General features: G+C 33.6%; 1 protein-coding gene across 3 annotated transcripts in view; it reads left to right on the top strand.

Moving 5' to 3' along the window:
- The window catches only part of NAALADL2 (N-acetylated alpha-linked acidic dipeptidase like 2), a 1,514,274-nt gene that overhangs the window by 24,964 nt on the left and 1,471,303 nt on the right, over window positions 1–18,007 (top strand). The window lies entirely within an intron of this gene.

The following is an 18,007-nucleotide window of genomic DNA, read 5'->3' on the forward strand; positions in this document are numbered from 1 at the left end:
TCTCTACAAAGTTACTTGTGGACAGTCTATATATCTTGGGACTTAAATCAGCCATGGGAACATGCAGGATTTAAAAGTAAATGTAATTGCTCAGCCTCAATAACTTGTCTGCAATAAATCACCTTCTTTAGCAGAATGCTACATAAAACAAACCATTGTATGGAGGAGACAGTTAAGAAAATACAGTTTTGTTGCTTAGCCTACAGGGAAGGATTTGTAGATTTTGTGAGATCCTATGGAGAGTCAAGCAAAATCTGCATTTCAGCACATTATTTCCTGTGGGGAAGAATCAGTAGGGCTGCTTATTCTCAACTCTGTCTGCTCAATATGCTTTTGTCCTTCTATGTAAAAAGTCTTCCACTTTCTGGAAACAATAACGATCTTGGAACACTGAGAAAAAACATATCTACCCAAGAAGGACCTTTATAGTCAAACTTTATTGACTGGGAATCAAGTTGTAGGATAATTGGATAACAAAATAATTTTGTCTATACTTTTTATGTGGAGAAATGCTACCAGATTGGAAGGGGGAAAAGCCATTAGACTGAGTGAAGGATATCTGATTTGTAGGAATATCTATAAATTCCTAAACACTAAATTTAATGCTATACTCTTATCTTTATTGTCCGTTTTTTTTCTTTTGTAGTCAGATTTTTATATTTATATTCCTTCTTATAAGGAATCTTCAGTCACTTTTCTTTAAATGGGTGAATCATTTAGAGAAAAGTGACTGAAAAATATGTAATAGAGTAAGAAACAAACTTCAAGTATTCACTAAAGTTAGAAGGTCTATTTGGAAAGTAGGAAGCTGTATAGGTATTGGTGGGGGAAAATTCTGAGCTACAGTATTTATTGGTGTGAATTTTTATTTCTTGATTGAGGCCTCACTTTAATTTGGATGCTGATTGAAAAAATATTGTTCAAGTCCATTTTAAGTGCTTTATTTTAAAACCGTGGATATGAGACTGAAATACTTTATTCTAATGTTTATCTATTAAATTCTTAGCTGAAAGTTTACCAGTAATAGGTTTATCCTACGAAACTTTATCCATGAGTTAAATCTCAAAATTATCATTTAAAAGTTTGTTGTTGGATTAAATTTTTGTGTGTAAATTTACCCTAGTTTCTTATACTTAATTGTAATTTTTGGTACATAATAACATTTCAGGAGGGAGGGGACTTATCTTTTGTAAACTTCAAACCATTTAAAAAAATGAACAAAATTGTTAAAATTATGTTTTCATTTTTCAAAGGTTTGTCAAGTATAACAGTCTTTGATTTCAAGCTTTTAATGTTTTAAAGTTAGTTTAAACAAATAAAATGTTTGCTGTTGACCAAATTCTATGTTAATGTTAAGTTAGATTAATAGATGGTAGATCATTTTTCACTTGATTAAATATTTGCCATTTCCAGATAGATAACAGCACTTTAAGATCCCTATGATGATTTATCCTTGCAGATGAAAATGTTAAATGAGTTATATCTACACTGTAGACCATATGTTGTAGGCTTTCTGTAATAATTAGAATAAACTGTTTCTAAACAGAAAGGAAGGTGCTAGTGACCATGCTGTAATTTTAAAGCATTTTACCATCATTAATGAACAGTTTTATATATAAAGGCCTAAGAAACTTTATTTCTTACCTCAGTAATATTGCTTCAATGATTAAATTATAATGGTAGTTTTTAAGTATATAATATGAATATTTGTTGTATTTTAAAATTAAAAAAATCTTGATTTTTTTGAAACTAATTTTTAGGCACACTGAAAGCCTTTTCTTAAAAGATACTTGTATTAAAGAGACTGGATATTCATGTATAATTCTGTGTGTGTATGTGTTTGATAATTATTCTAGTATATAATACTGAAAAAATTTTAAACACTTTAATTGAAAAAAACTTTTACCTGTGTATAAGGTGTTTCTTGACCAGCACAATTGATGGAATTTGCTAGTAATCTTCTCCCAAGCCGTGAATGCATTTTTAATCACTTTTGTATCCTCAAGTCCAGCCCAGTGTCTGTCTAGTATACAGTACATATTAAATAATGTTTAATGAATGAATTTCAACATCTTTTCTCATAACATCTTATCTGTTACTGTTTAATTCAAGCTAATACATGAAATTTGTTGTAAAACCTCTGAAAATTTAAATGAATTTAAATCATTGCAAAAACAATTGATTATTTTTGAATTATTGTGTTTTTCTGCTGAGAACTAATCATTTGAATAAAATAAAAGGTGTCTGAACTACAGTGTATTTGTTCTTCTATTTTTGTAATGTTATGTCAATTTCTGATCATAGAAAATTTCTTGATTTTTCTCTTAGTAATCTATTTTCCTTAGTTCTCTAATATGTGGTTTCTGTTTATGAATTTATACTCATCACTATTTCTCATTTATATTCCTATATTTAGTGCTCAAACATACTACATATATATTTTTTTCTTTTAAGTTTTGACCTTTTCTTAATTTTGCCTGCCCAAGTCTTTAGTAGTATGTGTGTTTGCTACAACCATATGTATAAGAGCAATGATTAGAAATAACCTGAATACCCATTAGTTAGGGGTGGGTTAAATAAACAATAGTAGTCTGTAAAATGGAATACTATGTAGCTATATAGAATGATAGTGAAGCTGTTTAAATACTGAAATGGAAAACTCTCCAAGATTTATTATTATGTGAAAAACACAAAGTGCAGGACAATATATGTGGTAAGATGCCCATCGTGTAAAATGAGAATAAAACAATGCATATTTGTATGTGCTTGTATGCACATAGAATATCTCCAGCAGAATTAAAAATAAATATGCTAGAGCCAAGGTATTTTTATTAAATGCCTTATTAATATAAGGTATTATATTACTAAGTGCTTTTCTAGAATCCTCATTTTAACCCTATAAAATTATTCATGTTTTAATGTAGAAACCAGAATTTTTATCAATAAGATAAAAATCATAGACTGTTCATTTTAGAAAAATAGAGTAGTGGTCAACTATTACAACTCTATGATACAGAAGTTCTCCTTTACATTACCCACCTGATTATTTATCATGTATGTGTGAACACTGCCATCAGCAGTGATTCGATTTCCCACCCAAAGTAGCCAGTGTTTTTACATTTAACTTCAATAAGAAAGCCTGAAGATCTGCCTTGGATAGTCCAGAAATCTGGTAACTGAATGTAACCAGTATGGAGGTTCTCAAAAAGTCAATCTGCTTCAAAAATAGGGTGTCAGATTTTGAAGGGGAATGCTGTTTACAGAGGGGCCATTGTTCACTTGAAGCAATGCGTTTCATTATTTCAGAGGAATTCCCTCTTTACCTGAGACAGAAACCTACTCAAATTTACCTCCCCCATGATTTATATACATGGGATCTTGAGTCCATTCTGTGACCATTATTTAAATAAAAGGCTTTAAATATTTGAAGAGAGTCATCAGGCTAAATGTCCTTTGTTTCTTTTACTGTTCTTCAAGTGGTACAATTTCAAGCTTCATCCTGATTTGTTTTTGCTCTGGAAAATCTTCAGTAGAGAGAGGTACCCAGAAGTGAATGCAAGTCTCTAGACAGGTACTTAATATGCAAAGGATAGTGGAGTTCTTGCTTGCCTTGGTTTAGATACTGTGTGTATGTGTATGTGTGTGCGTGCATGTGTATGTTTTAATGTTGACCAAGTAGTTGTTTTGGCACCTAAGGCATAATGTCTCATTTTGAGTCTGAGGTCCATTAGAGGACCTGGATATTTTTCCCATGAACTGATATTATTGTCTTTACAATTAATTACTATACAATGTTTCTGCTTTTTACATGTAAAATATTTTATTATTGTGCTAGTTTGAAGCTATTATTTACCCCAGAAAAGGCTTTGCTCTTTTAATACATTCCTGTGGGTACGCCCTTTTGGTTAGATTATTTCAGTGGAGATGTGACTTACCCCATACAAGATGGGCCTTAATCCTTTTATTGGAGTCTTTACAAGAGGATAAAACACATGCAGAAGCAGAGAGATGAATCCCAGAGAGCCCAGAGAAACCCCAGAGAAGTTGGGAGACAAGGACACAGCCAAAGAAACTGAGAGGAATCCACTGAAGCCAAGAAGCTGAAAGCACTGAAAGGTGAGAGAAAAGGACCAACAAATGCTGGCCATGTGCCTTCCCATGTGATAGGTGTACCAGATGCTGGGAACCTTTCTTCAGAGAAGGTATCATCCTGTTGATGCCTTAAGTTTGACATTTTTACAGGCTTAAAACTGTAAATTTTTAGCTAATAAATTTTCATTGTAAAAGCCAATCCATTTCTGGTATATTGCATTCTGGCAGCTTTAGGGATCCGACACAGTTATATTTGTTATTTATTCATCATAAAAAAATATAAATTTTAGAGAAGCGGAAGATTTATTTTTATTATTTTATTAATACTTTATTCTGTATTCTTGCAGGCATTCTCTAAGTCAGTGTTTTTCAAATGGCAGGATAATATCCAGGATAATAGTGGTCTGTTTGGCTTCTCATTTGGACTGTTCTAAAATACATTAGCTGAATGTTTTCACACATTCTTAATTATTTTTTTCTCACAAACAATTATTAGAAATAGGATTGCTGGGTTAAAGGATAGGCATGTACTTTAATTTTTTGATAACAAAGAGCCTTAGTGCCCTCCACCAGTGCTTCTATCTGCAGTATCTATTAATTTCATGGTTTAAATGTAATATATTAATGGTTTCCAGCCTATATTTTCTAAATTGATTTTTTATAGTTTAAGGCAGAGACTTACATTTATTTTTATATTCCATTGTGTAAATATCAGCTTTTCCTTAAAACCCTTTGGATCCTTTTAAATTTCTGTCTTTTAAAAGGTGAATTATAATTTAAAATTTTGTGCTATCTGCAAATTTATTATTTATAAGCCTATTATATTTATTTAGGTCACTGATAACATCATTGTATATAGTTTGGTTCCAAATTAGAATCCTGAGGCATGATATTAGAAACATTTATTCTGTAAATCTCCTAATCAGTCTAAGTCTTGGGAAAATATTCAGCCAATTTTAAAACTACCTAATTGAAAGGTCATTCAGTTCACTGTTTTCCATTTTTTCTGCAAGAATTCCATGAGAGATTTTCTCAATTATTTTTGCAGTTGTCTTATAAGAGGCAGTATGCACAGGTTATAAGAACAAAACCTCTGAAAATAGTTCTGGGTTTATTTACTAGCCCCACAATTGACTAACTTCATGACCTTGGTCAGGTTATCTTATCTCCCCATACCTCAATTTCCTTATCTTTGAATTGGTAATAATATCTTTCCTTATTGTGAAGGTTAATTGTGAAGAAGACTTATTGTGAAGGTTAATGATAAAAAACTCAGTGTTTGGCATAAAGTAAGTACTCGGTGGGCATTGGCTATTACTTTAATAAGTTTGACATGTACATAGTTTTCTAGATTAGTAATTCTACTTTTTGTCTGTATGAATTTGCTTATTCTAGATATTTCATATAAGTAGAAAAATAAAGTGTGTGGCTTATTTCACTTAGCATAATGTTTTCAGAGTTTTATCAATAGTTTTTTTCTTTATTAGAGAAGTTACAGGTAGTGCTTCCTTTTAAAAGAGTTCACAAATCATCCATTTAATACTCATTTTTAAAAGAATGTATTCTAAAAGTTTGCTAGAGGATACATGACTGTCCATTCTTTAGCTTCTAACTCATACACTTTTTGAGAATTAGGATTTATTTGCCAATCTCAGTCTTCTGAAACAGTTTGTGATCATATTTATACTTTATGACGGAACTCTGGGTTAGAATTTGTCTGGAACAAGAATTTAATCATTCATGTTAAGACAGCTAGGTGTTCTTACTGTCTTTCCATCTATCTTGAGCTTCAGTTAACTCTTAACCATGTTTATTATATCTTTTCTAGTTTGTAGGCCATTCTTCTTGATAGAACGAAATAGGAATTGAATAGTTCCATTTTCTTTATCTTTTGTTTCCATTATTTCAGCAAGTATTTATTGAACAGCTAAGTGTACAGCATTGTTCTGAATGTGAGGAAAGAAGGTGTTGGAAATAAGACTTGTCCTAAGAGAGTACCAGTGTGACTATGGGTGTGTGTGTGTGAGAGAGAGAGAGAGAGAGAGTATATATAGGGGTAAATTGGTGGGGGTCAGCAAAAGAGCGAGGGATCACAATGTTTCATTTTTAATATTTATTTAAAATTTTTGAAATTTCTTTGTTCCTTTGCTTAATAATGTTTTTGTTAAACCTGAGGGCAAAAATTATTCTGAAAATTGTTTCCTGGTAATTACTGGATATTTTGCTGAATATTGTCCTTTTTTGGTATACGTATTTTCTTTTATCATTTAGGATTTTACTTTCCCTCACATTTGAGTATTAAAATATTTTGGTATTCTCTTGCCAGCCTAATACAGATATAGATATTCCTAATCTATACCACTAGACAGATTTTAGGGGAATGAATCCCAAGTTTTGTTCAAAACCAAGTCTTGCTCTTATGAAGCCATCTACACAATCAACTATTCCTTTTCTATATTGTGTTTATTTTCTGAAATCACTCTCTTCAAAGGGTAGGAGAGATAAAACCATCTCAGTTTCAATGTCCTATACTTTTCTAATCAGGACAATATAAAAAGTTCTTGTGACAAATCATTTATGAATGTGTTACCAATGGAAAGAGCAGTCTTTGGAATTAGAGAAACTTGTGCTTAAATCCTGACACCACCTCCAATTAATAGTGCAATTCTTTGTATTTCTTAAACACTTCAAGTCTGAATTTCCATATTTTAAAAATGGGGATGATACTACCTATTTCTGAGGACCTTGGAGTGAGTTGCTACATGTGCATTATGGGAACATGGGCTTAGAGCAGAAACTTTCAGCAAATACTGCTTTATTACTTATAAAGCACAAAGGAGTCAAAAGAACAGGGGAAGAGATCCCGTCATATCTGATCGTCTGGGGAGGCCAGCTGCTTGGTTCAGGGTCAGTGGATGCCAGCTTTGCATGCCCTGCTTTTTGTTGGAGAGGACAGGCACTGCTGTCTGAAAGCTGAGCATTTATATACCGCAGGGTGAGGGGATCCTGCCATGGAGAATTCCTGACCTGATAAGCATCTGAAACTGCTTGTCTAGGTTCCTGGGTTTATGAGTTCAAGGTATGGTTGGGCCTCTACAGTAAAACTAACATCTCCCCAGGGCTACAAAATGGAAACAGACTGAAACAGCTGCACACCATGGAAAAGTAGGCAGGAGGAAGATGTGGGCTGGGAGATGGCAGCTAATATGTTTCTATGACTTCCCAGCAAGGGCTATTAGAAGATCAATGAGTATTATCTCTACTGTCCACCACACTCCACCCTAACTTGAATCAATAGACCTGATTGTTAAAGTTTGAAGATTTCTCTTACAATTTTAAATAATCTGCTCCAAGGTAATACCACTTTATGCTTACTAAGTTAAGTTTACAGAGGATCATTCATCATACATGGTTTCCAGAATGTCAAAGCCACCACCATTTATTTTTTGCTCCTGGCACTCATAATAGGAGTCATCTTACCTTCTTAGTGAAACACTTTCCTGTGAATGCTCCTTATTTTTCTGTATAAATGAAATTTGGATTCAGAGTTGGAAGACTTGGATCCTTTCTCTTTGCTCTCTTTATTTGAGATTCTAACTGAAAGTTGTTCTTACTTAAAAGACAACAGGCTTATGACTGAATGCATCCCAGAATATATTAAGCAGATTGTAAAAAATTTTGGCAAAGTCCCTTGAGGGATGGGAGAAAAAATATGGAACTATTAAACTTTACCACCGGGGAAACCCCTGATAATTTGTTAAACATTAGGGACACTCAAATCAATAATCCAAGCCCTTGATTTTGAGACTTGCTCTTGTGAATCTCATGTATGTAGCGGAGAAGCTTAACCTACCTATAGGTATGCCTAAGGGTTACTTCTGGAGGACCTCTTTTGTTGCTCAGATGTAGTCTCTTTAAGCCCAACTCTGCAAATGAAATCATTGCCCACCCCCCTATATGGGACATGACATTCAGGGGTGAAAGTCTCCCTTATGGTGTGGGAGATGACTCCCAGGGATGAGCCATTCTGACAAAAAGAGGGAAAAGAAGTGTAACAAATAAGGTATCAGTGGCTGAAAGAGTTCAAGCAGAGTTGAGAGGCTGCTCTGGAGGTTACTTGTAAGCAAGCTTCAGTTAGACATTGCTACCTATCATAATTTGACAACCCCCAACTGAAAGAACTAATTCTTGCTAATCCCAAAGAACACCTATGGCATTAAATAAGAGTCTACAAAAATTTTCCATGCCCTAGGATTACTTTTGAGAAACCTATAACCTCTAGATGGGTCCTTGAACCAGATAAATCCTGAAACGCAGAGGGGACCAACTAGTTCTGTCCCCTATCCTATATTATCGACAGTCCCAATTCCAATATGAAAAAGTTAGAATGTACATAGCCCAAATACCCCTAAGGAGTGGGAGAAAGATCAAAGGTGATGGTGGAGTTATACAGAAAAGGTAGGGCCTAACAAATGAGTATGATTGCTGAATCATTATATTGATATTTCTTTTTGTCTCCATTATCTTAAGGCAGCTAGAAGTAAAAACCTTAAATTGTAGAATTGTAGCCCATACCAAACTCTGAAATCTGTTCTACAGCTAACTGTTGTGATGTGCTGTAAAATTTATTGCTTTTTTGTATAAGTGTTAATTTCTGCACACACACAAAAGTCAATCGTGATGATAAAAGAAAAAAAAAGAACAAAACACCTATGGCTTTATCTAGAGTCTACAAAGGTGCCATGCACTAGGATTACTTTCCAGAAAACCACAACCTCTAGATAGGTTCCTAGGCTAGACAAGTCCTGAAACTCAGTAGGGCCAGCCTCTCCAGAACATCAGTTAGGTCCATCCCCCATCCCATACTATCGACATCCCGTTCCAACATGAAAAAGTTAGAATGTGCACAGCCCAAATAACCCTAAAGATTGGTAGAACAATCAAAGGAGGAGGAGGAGTTATTACAGAGAAGATAGGATTTACAAATGAGTATGATTGTTGAATTATTATATTGATATTTCTCCTGTGTCTTGGAGCAGCTAGAAGTAAAAACCTAAAATTGTGGAGTTATAGCTCATATCAAACTCTGAAACCTGTTCTACAGCTAATTGTTGTGGTGTTCTTTGAAATTTATTGCTTTTTTGTACATATGTTATTTTCCACAATTAAAAAAAAAAGACAATGTGCCTAGACATTTTTAGGAGCCATTTTAATTTAAATTCATAATGAAAGATTACTTTACCGAATAAGAATGATATAAGGCAGTTTGTCTTACTGAATTTAACATACTTTCTAGTGAAAATTTCCTGAGGCTGTTATTCACAAATTTTAATTAACAAAATTGAAATTAAGATTCCTTTTAAAACACTGAATGTAGTATGAGATTTCAGTGTTTGAAACTTAGGGTCACAGATTTCCATTTATAAATGAAACACTTTCAAATTATTTTAGGAATGAGAACTTTTTTTTTCTTGCATGGACAGGCACCAAGAAATGAACCTGGGTCTCCGGCATGGCAGGCGTGAACTCTGCCTGCTGAGCCACTGTGGCCCACCCTACGAATGAGAATTTTTGACTGAAGAATTAAAATTTCATAGTTCATGAGAGAGAGAATTAAAGTTATTTTGCTAGAGTGATTCCTGTCATTAGGAAAGCATGAACCAACCTGGCCTAACCTATTTGATAATAATATATATATGGTCAGTGGCTAGAATAAAGAATTGATGAAATCTGTAGTGGTTGTAGTTTTGTGTTCCTTGTAAAATTTTCCTGCTATGAATTAAATTCTTTTATTTACTCAGAAAGTTTCCCACCTTCTTGCACTTAAACCTTTCTTCTTGTAGGACTCTCTTTTAATCTTTCTAGAGTGGTGTTCATTTCAACAAGTGCTTGAGTTTCTATGCTAGGTACTATACAAATCATGTGGGATATAAAAATCAGTAGACAGATTGCTTTGCTTTCGAGGATCTGTTAGTTTACTAAGGGAGAACTACCTATACATCTCCAATATTATATTTAAATCTTAGAGAAGATAAAGTAATTGAGAAATTTGTTATTGGAAAGCATTTATTATAAGGGTTCTGGTTGATCAAGAGGGTAGTGTATGATGTTCCAGGGGGGCATTTCCCCACAAAATCTTTGAGCAACTAGCAAAAACTGGCAGAGCTATCTACCTCAGAATTCCAGAAAGTAGTTAAAAGGTTGCAGTAACTGGACAAGTACTGACTCAAGAAAATGGAGCTTTAAAAATATGTATGGCACATTTTTGTTCCTGGTGCTTGGGATGGTTAGAGTCATCATGTGCTCCCATTGTGATCCCTGGTCTTATTCCAGAGGGACCAGCGTAACCCCTATGTGCATACTATGGTGCCTGAAGATTCATGCCAGTCTGATGGGTGGCAGCCTGAGAAACTGGACCAGGAAATTTGTCTGTGGTTCAGCCTCCCGGAACTCACTCTGTAGGAAGAAGGAGCTTATGGAAAGCTAAAGCAGTCCAAGAAATAAGGCAAAGCAGCCTGGGGAGAGGATTACCTGTTTTAAGTCATACAATAGAGCACCTGGCAGGGGAGCTTTAGAAAAACATAAATTTACCTACATTGACTCAGGAAGAAATAGAATATATCAGTAGATCATAACAAGTATACAGTTTGGATAAGTAATCAGAAAACCTCCCAACAAAGAAAGGTCCCGGACCAGATGGCTTCATTGATGAATTTTACCAAACTTTCCAAAAAGAATTAACAGCAATCCTGTCAAACTTTTCCAAAAAAATTGAAGAAGTGGCAACACTTCCTAGCTCATATGAAACCAACTCTACCCTAAAATTAAAGCCAGGTAAAGATATCACAAGAAGAGAAAATTATGGACCAATATCGATTATGAATAAAGATGCAAAAATCCTCAACAAAATATTAGTAATCTGAATCAAATGGCACATTAAAAGCATTATACAATGTGATCTTTTGGACTTATCTTAGTTTTGCATTGGTGATTCAACTCAAGAACATCAATTGATATAATGTACCACATTAGCAGAACAGACAAAGGAAATAAAGGAAACAAACCATGATCTCAATTGATGCAGAAAAGGTATTTAACAAAATTCAGCACCTTCTTCTTTTATCCTTCTTGATAAAGCAGTTAGAAAACTAGGATTATAGGGGCACAATTTCCTCAGTAAAATAAAGGTGATATATGAAAATCCCACAGATAACTTTATACTCAATGGTGAAAGATTGGGAGCTTTCCTTCTGAGATCGGGAACAAGACAAGGATATCTTCTTTCACCTCTGCTATATAACATTTTACTGGAAAACTCTATGTCAGTGCTACCAGAGCTATTAATTGAATTTAGCAAAATGGCAGAGTACAGGAGCAACACACAATTTCTATACACTAGTAATGAAAAATCTGAAGAAGAAATCACAAAAATTATATTTACAATAGCAAGTAATCTAAGCAAGGATTTAAAGATGTGTACACCAAAAAAATTGCTAACAAATCACAGAAGACTTAAATATGTGGAAGGACATTCTGGGTTCATGGAATAGAAGAATAAGTATTCTGCCAGAATTATTTATAGATTCAACAAAATACTAGTGAAAATTCCAACAGCCTTCTTTGCAGACATGGAAAGCCAAACATCAAATTTATATGGAAGGGTGGCTGAATAGCCAAAAACATCTTGATAAAGAAGAACAAAGTTGGGGGGACTCAAACTTCTTGATTTAAATCTTATTGGAAAGCTACAGTAATCAAAACATCATGGTACTGGCACAAGGCTAGACGTAAAGATGCTAGAATTGTTTTGAGAGTTCACTTTCTGTGGCTGGTTGATCTTTGAGAAGAGTGCCAAAACATTCAGTGTGTAAATTGTAGTCTCTTCAGTAATGGTGCTGTGAAAATCCATATTTAAAGAATGAAAGTGAACCCTGTCTCACACAATTTATAAAAATTAACTATAAAAGGTTCAAAGACTTCAAATGATAGGACTTCTAGAAGAAAACAGAAGCATCTTAAAGATCTTATGTTGGCCTCTTTTTCATTGGAAAAGTTTTGGGTTTACAGAAAAATCATGCATAAAATATATTTTATTTTATTCCACATATTCCACCTTATTAGTAACCCTTTAGATTGTTTTCTTATACTTTATAGCAAAAGCATGAGCAACAGAAGAAAAGATAGATAAATGGGATTTCATCAAAATTAAAAACATTTGTGCATTAAAGGACTTCATTATGAAAGTGAAAAGACAACCTACAAAGTGGGGGGAAATATTTGGAAACCACCTATCTGATAAAGGTATAATATCCCCATTACATAAAGAAATCCTACAATCAATCATTTAAAAGATAGATTAAATATTTGAATAGATATTTCTCTAAATTTAGATTACAAATCACCAATAAGTACATGAAAAAATGCTTAACATCATTAGCCATTAGGGAAATACAGATCAAAATTACAATAAGATACCATTTCACATCCAGTAGCATGACTCCTATTTTAAAAGGGGAGGGGGCAGAAAACAAACAAACAAAAAGTATTTGAAAGAAGTGGAGAAAAAAGAAACTTGCTCATTGTTGGTGGAAATGTAAAATGGTAAAACCACTGTGTAAAACAGTTTGGTTGTTCTTCAGAAAGGTGAGCATAGAATTACCGTATGACCTGATGTCTTAGTTTCTTTGGCTACTCAAGCAAATACCATGAAATGGGTTGGGTTAAATACTGGGAGGTTATGTGTTTAGTGTTTTAAGTTTAGGGAAAAGTTCAAATCAGGGCATCATCAAATCAGTGCTTTCTCCCTGCAGATTGTGGCATTCTAGGGCTGGCTGCTGGAGACCCTGTCCTTAGCTTGTCACATGGTGGCATCTCCTGTTCTCTTTTCTTCTGGCTCCCATTGATGTTTAGCTTCTGGCTGTTCCCTCTGTGGTTTTTGCTTTCTGTCTGAATTTCATTTCTCTTATAAAGGACTTCAGAAATAGGATTAATACCCATCTTGATTGAGGTTGGTCACACCTTAATTGAAGTAACCTCATCAAAGGATCCCACTTAAAATGGGTTCACAGCCACTGCAATGTATTAAGTTTAACAGCATGTGTTTCTGGTATACATACAGCTCCAAGCCATCACACCCACTTCTAAGGATATAACCAAAAGAATTGAAAAGAGGGGCCTGAAACAGATATTTGTATACCTATGTTCACAGTGGTATTATTCAGAATTGCCAAGTGATGAAAGCAGTACAAGAGTTCATTAAGAGGTGAATAAGTAAACAAAATGTGGTATATAGCTACAATGGAATATTATTCCCTTGTAAAAAGGAATACAGTTCTGATATATGTGAAAATATGAATGATCTTTGAAGACATCATGCTCAGGGAAATAAGCCAGACATAAAAGGACAAGTATTGTATGGTCTCACCTATATCAAATCATTAGAAAAAGAAAATTCACTGAATTAGAAACTGATATATAGGTTATCAGGGGTCAGGGTGGGGGTAGGGAGTGGGGAGTTAATTTTTAATTGGTACAGAAATTCTGTTTGGAATGATGGGAAAGTTTTGGTAATGTATGGTGGATGATAATATAACATTGCCAATGTAATGAATACCACTGAATTCTATACATTTAAATGTGGTTAAAAGGGTAAATTTGGTTGTATATATGTTACTAGAATATAAGAAACCATAGGAGCACAAAACACACTGAACCCTAATTTAAACTGTGGAATATAGGTAACAATGTAATGATAACGTTTCATCAGTTGTAAAAAATTTACCACACAAATGTTAAGTGTTAATAATAGGGAAAAGTGTGTGTGTGTTTTTTTCTATACACTAGTAATGAACAATCTGTGTGTGTGTGTGTGTGTGAATATACAGAACACTATTTTCTGTACGATTTTTATGTAAGCTTTTAACTTTATTAAAAAATTAAAAAGGTAAAAAAGCATTTATTAAGAGTCTGACAGTGTGTAACTCTCTTTGTGTTGCATCCAAAACAATGGATTAAGCTGTTAGGCATTTAATAAATGCTTGTGATTTTGATCACTTGCAATCCGATATAAATACTATATTTAGAGTAAGATTTTTGATTATATGTCCAAACAAGATATGGTTGAGGAGCTAACTCAAATTTTTGAGGAGAGAGAATGCTTAGAAAAAAAGGTGAAATATCTGGAGAAAATAAAGTGACAGTACTGATGTTAGCAGCGTTTAAAAATACATTTCAGGGCGGGCCGCGGTGGCTCAGCGGGCAAAGTGCTTGCCTGCCATGCCGGAGGACCTCGGTTCGATTCCCGGCCCCAGCCCATGTAAAAAAAAACAAACAAACAAACAAAATACAATAAAACAAGAAAATGTTTAAAGATGTTTCCCTTTCTTCCTCCCTTCCTTCCTTCCATCCTTCCTTCCTTCTCTCTGTCTTTCCTTCCCTTCCTTCCTTCTCTGTCTTTCCTTCCTTTCCTCCCTCTCTCTTTAAAAAAAAAAAAAAAAAAAAAATACATTTCAGAGAAAACATTAAATTACTGAATGAATAAGATATTTAAGAGATGACCATAAATAATTGCATCTAATATTTTATATAGTTTGTGAAATTAATTTTTTAGTTCTATGCAAATGTATTTGCAAAGTCTAAAGTATGACTTGAAAAGAGTAATTTATTTATGAAAAGGTTGACTAAGTTTGTAATTAATGATATAAACTGTTACACTAGTAAAAATCACATACTTTGTGAAATTCCAATATAAATCAGGTACTCATTCATTCTGCACACATTATTTGAAAATTTAATATGTGCCAGGCACCATACTAGCTACTAAAATTATAAATATGATTAATAAAGGATTCTTCCTCAAAGAATTCATGGCCTAGGCTGGAAAATTTTCCTACCCTTCCTTCTTTCCTCTTTTTGTCAGTTTGTTTATAAATCTATCCACTCATCTTTCCATCAATAAAACATACATAATGAGTCCTTAGGATGTGTTGGGCCTTGTGGTGTGTTTTGTAATATTAAGATAAAAGAGATATTTCATTATTAAAGAATTAAGGAGATGGGCAGGGGAAACTGCTTCAGACATACAAGGGGTAAATGCCATCTAAGATAGGTATCTCTAGCTCTATGAGAAGAAAACATACACACTGTTTTGGCAGATCTTAAAAATTAATGTTAAAACATTAATACATTTTATTTATGCAAGTTTTCTCGTAACCCAAATTATATATTACTGTTTTTCACATGTAATAATGACCAAATCTGTGAGAACATCATTACTTAACATATAACCCATACCAGTTTTTTACGGTATAAGCAGATTTTGCTAAATATGGGTCCTTTTGATTTGTTAGTGCTTATTGAAAAGTTAAAAATAGAGGATATAAAGAATACACTTGTTACTGACTGATGAGAGTCGAGTGTGTACAGCAGGCACACACTGTGTAAAAACTTTGTAGAGCTCTGTTATCAGGTGTTTTTCCTGTGTGCTGCTGTCATTATTTGATACTTAGTTTTTATTTATCCTGTGGAATTTTGCTTATCTCATTTTCTGTCTTACTCTTTTATCTTTAGTTTTATTACCATCTTTCAAGTTAATTTTATCTCTCCTTTAGTGTTTCATTATCATTGTTAGTTTTCTCAACGTTTTGTTAAGTGGTTCATTCATTTTTATACTGATAACAGTTTTTCTTAGGCATATATAGGCTCAGAAATTAGTACAATTCTTAAAACACATTTGTGTGCTTTATATTCTTTGAAACAGACTATACATATTACATGCTATAGAAATGCTAAGCTTAATCTCTAGTAGTAGTGAATATATGCTCAGATGTGGATTCATTCTTATAAGGTCATTGCCTACTTGTCAATTCCAATGTTTATCTATTAAATTGCATGTGTATTTTTCTTCTTGGTCATTGGGTACATATTTATGAATTGGCAAAAGTGACCTCATGGATTATACCTAACTGAACTTTGGTTCAACAAATCTATTTGTTTTAAATGGGACTTAGTGCGGAGTTACTGGAGAAATTGTTAAGTAATTGCTTAGGGAAGGTGTTAAAGTGTCAGGGGCTCGATGCCTTTTGAGTTACCTCTCATTGATAACATTGGGCACTAAGAGCTTATAATCAGGACACTTTGTAAATTAAATGAAAAAACAAAAAATCACCCCATTCTCATATTAGCTTTGTTTGTTTGAACCATGTGGAAAGGTATTGACTTTATTAAATATTCTTTCTTATGGCCATTCTGAATGGAATTGGAGTTTGGGCCAAATATCATTTCTTTGCTATAGAGCTGGGGTTGGAATCTCATTTGATGATTGCTAATGTGCTCTTTCTCCTCATTTTTCAGTTCTGTTTTTAAAATAGGAAATTGAAGGAATGAAACCACATGGCAGAATAAGTGAAGAGAAGTCATAACACATACTTACGTATGCATCCCAGTGGAATACTTGTGTAGAAAACTTGAGTCACTTTTTTTTCTTTCTTTTTTTTTTTTGCATGGGCAGGCACTGGGAATTGAAGCCAGGTCTCCAGCATGGCAGCCAAAAATTCTGCCACTGAGCCACTGTTGCACATGCCCCTTGAGTCACTTTTTTAACAGTCATATGTTGTAGATGTACATTTAGAGATTGACGTCCTGGAATCACAAAACATTTTTGGTTGGGTGAAAGTAGGGGCAGTGATTTGCATTAAGTTACTGTGCAAATTGGTTAATTGACTTTGTACAGAACTCCCTTGTTTAATTTGTTTTTAAAATAATAATAGTTATAGCATTAAAAAACATGCTTCCAGAGCAGCAATTTGCCTGCTGTAGCTTAGCTGTTCAGTTCTTATTATCAGGAACAAATTTGCAAATGCCCTAGAGCAGAAATTACCCACACATAGGCTTCCTCTAGGGAGGGATTAAAGCTGGAAACTCAGTGAGTTAGAGAGACTTAGCATTTTTGGTTTATAAACATCATAGAAGAGGTGAATAGTTGTCCTAAGGACTTATATCAAGTATTATACTTTCACTGGCATCCATATGTTTGTTTTAGGAACAGTCAAAGCAGAGCTGTACTGTGGAGAAAAGGAAAAGGAGTTTCATAGGCTAAAGGAGAAAAGTCGTTAGCTATACCTATGCAAGAAAAGTGTAATGAGGAATTGAGTAATTACTACACTCAGTGGAAAAGAAAATGCCTCTGCCTCAATTATCTATTGTTTAAAGTAAAAAAAAAAAAAAAAGACCTTTTATTTTCTATTTTACATGTATGAACACAAACTTTCTGATCCATTTATGATATAAAATTAAAGCTTGCATTTAATAATGGACTTTACAAATACTGACTGGTTTTGTTCTTAGAAACTTATGACTGATTAAGATGAGGAAATATTAGGTTTGTTTTAGGGGGTTGTATCTTCTGATATATTCTTGTTCATAGAAATGTGCTCTTGTAAGGTTTGTAGTAATTTAAGTTTAGCCTCTAGATAATAAGACTTACCCCTAGTGACAGGCTTTAACAATGTTTCTGAGAATTTAAGCATTAGAAAAACAGTATCTAATGTATGATGCAGATACACACTGAGGAGTACTGAATACCTAGTGTCTATTTAGATTGCCAGTTAAACTATTCATTGTGTGGACAGAAAATGCAATGTTTATAATATCACTTGTTAAAACTGTACTAAAATGAGTCAGTATTAGAAATCAGATGCAGTTTGGGGATATCTTGTTTTCCTCTAATTCTAAAAAAAAAAAAACCCAGTACTCATTGATAGCCTCATTAAAATACATTAATATGTGTATTAGATATCAGTTAAAAAAAGATACTCAGTGGTAGTATTCTTAGGTTATTAATAATAACTTTTTAACATGTATATATATATATGTTATAAATATTGACATATATACATTTACAGAAATGCCAAACAGT

The sequence above is a fragment of the Tamandua tetradactyla genome, chromosome 5 (genome assembly GCF_023851605.1).
Source record: "Tamandua tetradactyla isolate mTamTet1 chromosome 5, mTamTet1.pri, whole genome shotgun sequence".
Taxonomy (NCBI): domain Eukaryota; kingdom Metazoa; phylum Chordata; class Mammalia; order Pilosa; family Myrmecophagidae; genus Tamandua; species Tamandua tetradactyla.